This window comes from Rutidosis leptorrhynchoides, chromosome 6 (assembly GCF_046630445.1).
Source record: "Rutidosis leptorrhynchoides isolate AG116_Rl617_1_P2 chromosome 6, CSIRO_AGI_Rlap_v1, whole genome shotgun sequence".
Classification (NCBI taxonomy): domain Eukaryota; kingdom Viridiplantae; phylum Streptophyta; class Magnoliopsida; order Asterales; family Asteraceae; genus Rutidosis; species Rutidosis leptorrhynchoides.
In genome coordinates, this window is record NC_092338.1 from 304,376,996 (window position 1) to 304,388,648 (window position 11,653).

Sequence of the window (11,653 nt, forward strand, 5' to 3'; positions counted from 1 at the left end):
CTTGTTTATGGAAAAGCATGTCATCTTCCAGTAGAAATTGAACACAAAGCATTTTGGGCTTTGAAAACATGTAATCTTGATTTACATGAAGCTGGACATCTACGATTAAGTCAACTAAATGAATTAGAAGAATTAAGACATGAAGCATACGAAAATTCGTTAATCTATAAGGAAAGAACGAAGAAATGGCATGATAAAAGAATCAGAAGTTCAAAAGAATTTAAAGAAGGAGACAGAGTTCTTCTTTTCAATTCACGATTCAAGCTATTTCCTGGAAAATTGAAATCAAGATGGTCTGGACCATTCATAGTCAAAAGAGTTTTCCCATACGGAACGATAGAATTAATAAATTCAAATGGGATTGAATTTAAAGTTAATGGTCACAGAGTTAAACATTACATACATGGTCCGATGGAAGTCGACAATGAAGTTAATCATAATTTCGATACCACAGCTAACTAAGTGTGGGGAGAATCAAGTCTTTAAAGGATAATATGTATTTCTGTTAGAGTTAGATTGTCTGTTTTCGTGTAGTTCTCGAAAATGGAACCCGAATGGTCTTTCCCTAGCAGACCCTAAAGAACTAGTCTTCTCCCCCCATTCTGAATTTTTATTTTTTTTAGGTTTTTACGAAATGAAGACTGCCTGTGAACTAAACCATGGTCTAATGCTACACGCTTTGATCACTAAAAGAAATAATGACATACTACCGAGTGAAATAGTATCAGTAATCAGAGAAAGAATGGACGGAGTTAGAAAAGAATCCAGATGCGAAGATAATAAGTTACAATTTGGTAAAGGAAAATCAAAATCCGCAGCGAAAAGAAGAGCACGACACCTAGAACGATGTCACAAATGCGGAAAATGGTCACATGGAGGTAAATGTTCAAATAATCAAACCTATTCAAATACCGAATTTGTTACTTTATGCAGAGACGGACCGTTCATATGTTTAGAAGAAAAGACACTGAATGCTCGAGGTTACGCCTATGTAGCCATGGAAAATCAATTAAACCGACTATCTTATGAATGGAATAGATCATATAACTAAGAAATCTATTTCACAGGTATGTCTGTACAGTTTTTAGTTTTTATTTTTATTTTTAACCTTTTGATAATAAACGCTAATTTGTTCGCTAAAAAGTATTAAATTGGTATTAAATAAAATTAGGTTTGGCGACCGAAATTATTGATATCATTCAAAAATTTATTACATCACTGCGAAATTTAACGTTTATTCTTAAGGTATAAACATCTTTAAACAATCAACCCAAAATATTTCAAAAATTCGTCATGAGTTAAATTAGGTCTTGGAACCGAAATTACTTTACCGAAAAGAGGGGCGCATATTTTTGATAATATTTGATTGATTAAAGTGGGATAAAAAGACAAAAAGATTTTTAAATTTATTTTTACCATGTTTTTAAAATTAATATTTAAATCTTAAATTAATATTGTAAATTTTGTAAAAACAATATATTTAAAATTGTAAATATTTGAAAAATTAATATAAGTTTGATATGAATTTATGAATTTTTAAAATATAAATTTTTAATTTTATGCATTTCAAATTTTAAGTTTGGTGTGAATTTTTAATTTTTAAAATATAAAATTTTAATTTTATGCATTTTAAATTTTGAGTTTGGTGTGAATTTTTAATATTAATTTTGAATTTTATATTTAAGTTGTGTGAATTTAAAAACAAAAATTTACTTTATCTCATTAAGTTAAGAATATGATTTTTTAAATTCGTCGTAAGTTGAAGACTAGGTCTTTGAACCGAAATTGCTTTACCCAAGGAAGGGACGAGAACTTTTATTATCATTATTTTTAATCTTATTGATTTAAAGTATGCCAAAAACATAAAAAAAACCCAAAAATCTTAGCTTTTAAAACAATCGCTACAAAAAGACAAATTTTAAAATTTTGTCGAAGGACGGACTAGGACATCGATCCGAAACGACCTCGTCCTAAATAACAAGGGAAACAAAATTTTAAAATTAATTACTTAATTGTTTTAATAAGTTAATGATTATTATAAAAAAAAAAAAAAAAAAATATACCAAACTCCGCGACTCGCAGAGTTTGGAGGGTAAATCTCCGCGACTCGCGGAGGGATCAAAACCCAGAAAAAAAATAAAAAGAGCTGAACGATCAGTACACTCCCCCACCCAAAAACACTGCGAAGAACACAGCGAAAAAACCCCGAAAATACACGAAAAACACCCCCAAAAATCCCAATTTTTAACCGTTAATCACCAAATTTTTTGCTAAAATCATGTTTAGAAGGATGCTATCTAAGAATTACTCAAGAAAAACGGTAAATTTCTACACCTATACACCATTTAATTCGAAATTTGATGTTCTTGAGCTATTTTTTCCCCAATTTGATTTTGATGCTTTTTAGTGTAATTAGACTTAAATTGTTTATGTATTATGCTTGTATAACCTAGATTGATGCTGTTTAACATGATTAGAAGCCTTAAACTTCAAATTTTAAGTAATCTAGGGTTTGTGTTCTTGAGCAAATTTGGGGCTTTTTGATATAAACAGGTTATGGCCGATTTTTGTCATGAATTGTTGCTAAATTGAGTAGTGTAACATGTCTAAGTAGTTAAATAATCCAAACTTTGAGCCTAAACATGATTTTGAGAATTAAAGTGGACTTTTTCAAGTCTAAAATTCATGAACTTGATTTTTGAAAGATAATGCCATTTGAGACTTGTTTGATTGCTAGTAATGATTATTTTGACATGTTATTTGAGTTGAATACTTATGAACTTGGCGAACATTTTCGTATATGCTTATTTGAAAAAGTGTAGATTTGATAAAAATGTGAAAATGAGCTTAAGTTTGATATAAATTGATAATGTCATTGTAATTATTTTGATGATTTTGCTGACACTAATGCATATTTGGATGCACAAAAATTGTGTTTGATGTGTTTTGCAGAATGAAAGGGGTGAATCTTCATCCCAAGCCCGCAATGCTCCTGCTGAGAATTTGGAACAACAGGAGGTGGATAACTACTACAAGCAGGATGTACCTCATCCAGTCATGACCTTTTCCGATATGCATTTGGAAGAGTTGCACCCGAACCTGAGATTTGACAGACTTTGGATAGATTATCCAAAATATCAACGGGGTTTGCATACTCTTCATTCCAAGGTTGTTGAGGTACCGAGGGTAATAGAATGGGGACCCTTAGAAGCTGTAGAATTGGCCGGGCCAATTAGGGAATTACTTGTACAGAGGTATGGTAATTCTTCTTTTAATGACTGGATATGTTTATTCACCATACGCAGACCTGTATATAAAGTATGGTGTGAAGAATTGTTATGTAGTATAGAGTTGAATGATCGGGTAGCGAGTTTAACCGATCGTTCTTTTATTAGATTTTTGTTAGGCGGTTCGATGCGCCACATGTCTTTACTGGACATGGCTCAGGCTTTACGTATATATACGCCTGAGGAGTTAGCGTCTGCCGATTGTAGAGGATTGATACTAAACGGTAGAAAGATAGATGAGAATTTTGATACACACGGTGTGTGGAGTCAAATGACAAGCCATCACCGTTTCAAAGGGGGAAACTACTCTTATTTGGATATAGATAGAGCCGAATTAAGACTGATACATAGGTTTTTAGCTAATTCGATTACACAAAGGGGTAAGAACAAAGAAAAAGTAAATGAACAAGATTTGTTTTACCATATGTGTATTCGAGACCCACAGAGCGCTGTAAGTATACCATATTGTGTGGGTTATTATTTATCAGCTATGGTTCGGGGAATGCGTCCACATAGCATAATAGGAGGTGGTATTTTTATTACTTTGATTGGTGAATATCTCGGTGTGGATATAAGTCGGGGGGGATTATTACTAGAAGAGCCGGAACCCCGCGACACTATAGGTTTAAATGTATACCATGGTGCGAAAGTTTTGAAGAGGCGAAATAACGCCGCAGTACGATACCATGGTAGACATCCACAGGTGGAGAGAAACCAACAACAAGGTAATGTAGGAGGGGGGAATGAGATGCAAGAAATGCATAGGTTTATAGCTTCTCAGGAATACGAAAATGCTAGACAGAGAGCATTTGAAGATTGGCAAGTTCATCAGAACCAGATCATAGCTCATTGCCAACATATAGGTAGAAACTATATTCCTACACCGAAACCCATCTTCCCTCCTTGGTCGATAGAGATGCAGCCACCATATCCTACGTATGACCCTGCCGAAGCATTCTATAGCACTTATGGTTATGCCTGGAACCCCTATTGGTACCAATATCATCCTTAGTTTACTTATTAATTTTTTCATTTTGTAATTTGTAATTATTGATACATTTAATATTTTTGTTAATATTGTAATCATTTTTATAATTGTCTAACTTTTATTCTTAGATTTTAATAATTTTTGAATGTGGGGTAATATACCAAACTTCAAAAATATGTATATATGTTTGCAGTTTATCTTATGTACACAACAGGGTAAAACAACGCATTTTCAAAGACTGGCATTAAGTTCAGCAAAAGCAACTAATTTTGACGACAAGATGCAAAATATATGTGAAATAACAACAAGACGGAATGAACAAATGATGTGCACCATTTATCATTCAGCAAACAAACGCCAATATATTTGGAAACTTTGGTAAAATTTAATCATTTTCACACTAATCACCCTCAATAATTTAAATTGTTACTGATTTCTTGCAAATGAGGGCATTGCAAGATCTTAAGTGTGGGAAGGGGTTAAATTCTTTCAGATTTTAAAATTTTTATCTTAAACACTTGGTTACCATTAAAAAAAACTAGTAAAGCAGTAGTTGTATTAGAATCTAGTGCTCTCTGATAAAAAAGAACAGCCCTAGTCTTATATACTGACTACCCAATTCTAGTAAAATTTTTCAATTAAATGAATTCAAATCATGTTTATACATATTTATGAACGATAAAACTAGGTTTTAACACCGAAATTATTGTTATCTCAGAAAGAACATAAATTAAGAAACAAACTAAAATGTCAAAATTCATTTAAAATGGAATAGAGGACGATAAAAAGGAAAATAAAAGCCAAGTGTGGGAAAATTTACCAAGTTATCTTAAACATATGTCACATATATCTGTAACAAATAACTGAAAATACTTTTGCTTTGGACTAAACTAAACTGTTTTACCCGATGAAAGAAAAGAAGAGATGGATCTACACGATGAATCAATTCCATCATTAAAAGGAAGTAAAGTCTTCCGAAAAAGACACGCGCTTCTTGATTTAGGTCATGAAGTTGTCATCCAGACCAGCTGTAGGTTGACGAAAAATCTAGAAAAGTCATCACTAAAATCAGCAGGAAATCCACGGACCTCAGCATTAAACAGGGTCGCCAAGTGGTCAGATTTATCCTAACCATGAGAAGGATTTATCTCGTACAATGGGGGGGCACCATGCAAATTAGCTGGATAAGACTAATGAATCAGATCCCCAGAAAGGATAATCTCCTTAAAGATTAAAAATCAGCTTTTAAGACTGATATTACTCAATCCTAGAGATTGACCTTAAAGATTGAGAATTACAAACTCATGGAATTCAATGATATCTAAACTCGAGCTTGAACGAGAAAATATTTTGATCAAAATTATAAACCGATTTGTTTTCTGAAAACCCTATTTTCAATGCGTTCATTACCATTGAACGTAAAATCCTAGGAATTCACCTGGAATTCATTAGGTCACCTGAACTAAATCGGGTGTCAACCGTAAGAACGGTGGTTGCATAGTGGTCAAAGACAGGACCTTGTGCCATACTGAAAAATTATAAGGGTGAGCTTTACTATTGCTCCTACCAAGAATAGTAATTGCGTCCGACACGTTATAGACCATAATCAAAAGCATGTCACGGGACATTGCCTTAACAGTTGCTTGTTCAACGCTTTCCTTTACAACCGGACGGTAGTTTACCGAAAGGTAATATACGGAACAAGTAAACTGGACGTGTTGCTTTCCAAATACAAGGTTAGCAAGTGGATGACACAAAACCGCAAGTTTGAGCTAAAATTTTCAAATCTGAAACCCACCAAACCCACAAAAATATTTTGCAAACACCGGTAAAGGGTTATTCCGGAAAACTTATCTAGGGTAAAAACTAGATTTAATTTTCAAAAGATCAAATGTTTTCATAAAGATCCAATTTCCTTAATGGATCTAAATTTTTATAGTCATGTGGGACTGTAAAACATATCGTTACTACCATTGTTTATACCGCCGTATAGAAATCACTGATGTACAAAGTGTGAAGAATAAAGAAGTGATTCTAGTATTTCAAGACAATATTGCTTGAGGACAAGCAACGCTCAAGTGTGGGAATATTTGATAATGCTAAAAATGAACATATATTTCATAGCATTATTCCTCAAGAAAGACAAGCTTTTAAGTTGCAATTGTTCTATTTACAAGTGATATTTGTTTAAATAATAAAAGGTGAAGACAAAAGACAGATTCGACGAATTGAAGACGCAAACGACCAAAAAGCTCAAAAGTACAAAAGACAATCAAAGAGGTTCCAATTATTGATAAGAAACGTCTCGAAATTACAAGAGTACAAGATTCAAAACGCAAAATACAAAATATAAAATTGTATGCAAGGACGTTCGAAAATCCGGAACCGGGACCAGAGTCAACTCTTAACGCTCGACGCAACGGACTAAAAATTACAAGTTAACTATGCATATAAATATAATATAATATATAATTAATTATATTAATTATATATATATTATATATATATATTATAAAACCGTCGGCAGAGAAACTCCAAGGGTGTGAGCTGTAAATACATTCTCCGCGACTCGCGGAGTTTGAAGAGGATTTTGCCGCGAGTCGCGGAGCCCCAAAAATCAACTCTGGCTATAAAGCAAACCGAATTCTGATCATTTTATATATCATCTTTCTCTCTTCTCTATCTATATCGTAAAATATATATATATATTTATAATTTATATTTTAATTTTAATTATAATTCTAATAATAAGGGTATGTTAGCGAATGTTGTAAGGGTATAAGTCGAAATTCTGTCCGTGTAACGCTACGCTATTTTTAATCATTGTAAGTTATGTTCAACCTTTTTACATTAATGTCTCGTAGCTAAGTTATTATTATGCTTATTTAAAACGAAGTAATCATGATGTTGGGCTAATTACTAAAATTGGGTAATTGGACTTTGTACCATAATTGGGGTTTGGATAAAAGAACGACACTTGTGGAAATTAGACTATGGGCTATTAATGGACTTTATATTTGTTTAACTAAATGATAGTTTGTTAATGTTAATATAAAGATTTACAATTGGGCGTCCCTATAAATTACCATATACACTCAATCGGACACGATGGGCGGGGTATTTATATGTACGAATAATCGTTCATTTAACCGGACACGGGAATGGATTAATAGCCACTAGAATAATTAAAACAGGGGTGAAATTACATTCAAGGGTAATTGGTGTAATTGTTAACAAAGTAGTAAAACCTTGGTTTACACGCAGTCGATAACCTGGTGTATTCATTAAACAAAGTATTAAAACCTTGTTACAATTCGAATCCCCAATTAGTTGGAATATTTAACTTCGGGTATAAGAATAATTTGATGAGGACACTCGCACTTTATATTTATGACTGATGGACTGTTATGGACAAAAACCAGACGGACATATTAAATAATCCAGGACAAAGGACAATTAACCCATGTGCATAAAACTAAAATCAACACGTCAAACATCATGATTACGGAAGTTTAAATAAGCATAATTCTTTTATTTCATATTTAATTTCCTTTATTTTATATTGCACTTCTAATTATCGCACTTTTATTTATTGTTGTTTAATCGCATTTTTTATCGTACTTTTTAATTATCGCAAGTTTATCGCACTTTTATTATTCGCAATTTCATTATCGTTATTTACTTTAAGTTTTAATTTAAGTCTTTTATTTATTTAATATTTTACATTAGGTTTTAACTGCGACTAAAGTTTTAAAATCGACAAACCGGTCATTAAACGGTAAAAACCCCCCTTTATAATAATAATATTACTTATATATATGTTTGTATTTTTATAAAAGTAAACTAATATAGCGTTGAGCTTTGTTTAAAGATTTCCCTGTGGAACGAACCAGACTTACTAAAAACTACACTACTGTACGATTAGGTACACTGCCTATAAGTGTTGTAGCAAGGTTTAAGTATATCCATTCTATAAATAAATAAATATCTTGTGTAAAATTGTATCGTATTTAATAGTTTTTCCTAGTAAAATATAAACTATTTTATATACACCTCGCATAACATCAATGATAATGAATGAGTGAAAGGGGTTTGACCCTTTGACCTAGTCAAGGGTTTGATCCCTTGTCAAGTTTAGTCCCTCAACTTTCGTTCGGGTGCGTGAATTACCTAAACGAGATAATTTAAAACGCGTATCAACGGGAGATGTTATAAACATATAACGGACTTTATATTAGTATAACGGAAAAGCAAATGGAAAAAGGTGGGATGTTACACATAACTCGTTATTTCAATATACCCATTGATGATTGTGGTGTAGATATCGTTGATGGTTATGGAGTTGGTGTAGCTTGTGATGTTGTAGATGCTGCTGGTGCTGATAATGCTATCGGTACTGCTAGTGCCGGTGATGCTGGCGGTACAGCTAGTGCTAGTGCTGCTTGTATAACAAGTCTATTTTGTAACGCACGCACCATTCCTGTCAGGGTTTCTATTCTCCCTCTATCATCTCTATCTATCTACTCATCTTGATTTATGGTTATGATTAGAATAAATAATCTCCAACACTTTAGAGATTACATAATCACCGTAGAATATTTCTCCGATGAAGTTATGAATCAATACTTCATCGTTTGTTGTTGTTGGTATTCCTTGGTATCTATGGTACGTATGACGTTGATGCTCAAGGTACAGATTGTGATGTTGAGGTATGGGATGTGGATGTTGTTGTTGGTGGTGGTAATGGTACTGTTGGTGTTGGTGATGGTGGTTCTGTTGATGCCGGTGATGCTGCTGGTGCTTGAATCCTTTGCACCATATTTTCCAAAGCCACTACCCGAGCGCGAAGCTCGTTGAATTCTTTTATTACACCAGGATGATTGGCAGTTGTAACGAGCGGATGAATATAGTTTAGAATCTGAGATATGATATGTTCGTGACGAGATAACCTGGCAATGAGTGAGAAAATGGTGTTTCGGACTGGTTTGCCGGTGAGTGCTTCAGGTTCTTCGCCAAGAGGGAAATGTAGTGGATGGATGTGGTCGCCTTCTTCTTGTCTCCAATGATTAAGTAGGCTACGAACCCATCCCCAATTCATCCAGAATAGATGATGTCTAATTGGTTGATCCATTCCGGTCACACTGCTTTCGGAGCTCGAGTGGAACTCCATATCGGAATACGAGGAACTTGAACTAATGGCGAGTTCCATTTCGTACGACTGAATAAAGGATTTTTTGATATGAAATGATTTCCGGCTATCGAATGGTATTCTAATTACATAGAATATCTATATATATAGAATAAAAGATTTCGTAGATTATGGAGAAATTTACGGAATATGTCAAGCAAAGTTTACAGTAACAGATACGCTAAGATATGAATTAGCAGATACGCTAAAATATGAATTTTGTCTATACACTATTCATGCATTCAATGCAGTAAGATGTGTCTAGACTAAGAATGATAAACAGGTAATTTCCTAAGGATGATAAGCAGGTAATTTTCGACAAGAAATGATAAGCAAAACTTTTTGACATGCAGACACGGTCGAAGTCCAGACTCACTAATGCATCTTAATAACTATCCGTTAGACACACTAATGCAAGACCTGGTTCACTAAGACCACCGCTCTGATACCAACTGAAAGGACCCGTTCATATCGATTATAAACGATTCACATTAGTTGATTACATTGCGAGGTTCTGACCTCTATATGATACATTTTACAAACATTGCATTCTTCTTAAAATACAAACTTTCATCTCAACGAAAGTTTACAAATATGCATACCCATGATATTATCATGTTTCCTATATATAATTGACTAATCTGTCATTCATCTAAAAACAATCTTTTTGAACTCAAATGATTTGAATGCAACGACTTTTGAAATATGCCATGAATGACTCCAAGTAATATCTTTAAAATGAGCAAATGCCCAGCGGAAGATTTCGTTCATACCTGAGAATAAACATGCTTTAAAGTGTCAACCAAAAGGTTGGTGAGTTCATTAGTTTATCATAATCGGTCATTTCCATACTTTTAATAGACCACAAGATTTCAATATTTAACTGCACAGATTCATCTCGTGTACAAAACATGATACACATAACCTGTGTATAAAAATCATTCATATGGTAAACACCTAGTAACCGACCTTAACAAGATGCATATAGAATATCCCCATCATTCCGGGACTCTCATCGAACATGATAAATTCGAAGTACTAAAGCATCCATAACTCGGATGGGGCTCATTGGGCCCGATAGATCTATCTTTAGGATTCGCGTTAATTAGGGGTCATTTCCTTAATTCTTAGGCTACCAAGCTAAAAAGGGGCATATTCGGTTCGATAATCCAACCATAGAATGTAGTTTCGATTACTTGTGTCTATTTCGTAAAGCATTTATAAAAGCAGCGCATGTATTCTCAGTCCTAAAAATATATATTGCAAAAGCATTTAAAAAGGGAGCAAATGAAACTCACAATACTGTATTTCGTAGTAATTATGCATATGACAGCACTGAACAAGTGCAAGATTGGTCTCGAATTCACGAACCTATATTAAGTAAATATATTTATATGTTGGTCAATATCTGTCTAACAATTTAGGTCAAGTCATAGTGTATCACAATCCTAATGCTCGAGATCGATATGCAAAAATCAACAAAAGTCAATTTGACTCAAAATGACTTCCAAAATCTATACATGTTTATTATATAACTTAAATATAGTCGTTTTATATATTTAAATATATTTATCAGATTTTATTAAAGTAAATAATACAAGTCATTTATTAATAAATAAAAATTTATATTAATATTTATTTATAATAAAAATATACTTTTATATATCTCCAGTAATAAAATTTATAAAGTTCAGTTAATATCATAAAAATATAATGGTATGTATTATTAATATAATTATATTACGTGTGGTAAAAATATCTTTGTATCATATATTTATTTGATAAAATAATATTGATAATAATAATAATGAGTAAAAGTTGTATTATTTTGTAATAATAATAATAATAATTATTATTCTACAAATAATAATAACAATATTTATATTTACTAATGATGATATTAATTATAATAAAATGAAAATTCTAATCATGATAATTTTAATAATAACGATACTTTTTAATATTAACTGTAATAATAATAATATTTTATATAAAAATAATAATTTTATTCAGAATGATAATTTGTAATAATAGTAATACTAAAATGATAATAATAATGATATTTTATAATAACAATGGTATTTCTATTAAAAATGATAATTTTAATAGAAATGATAGTTTTAATATTAATGATACTTTTAATAATAATAATAATAATGATAAACATAATGAAAACGATATTTTTATCTA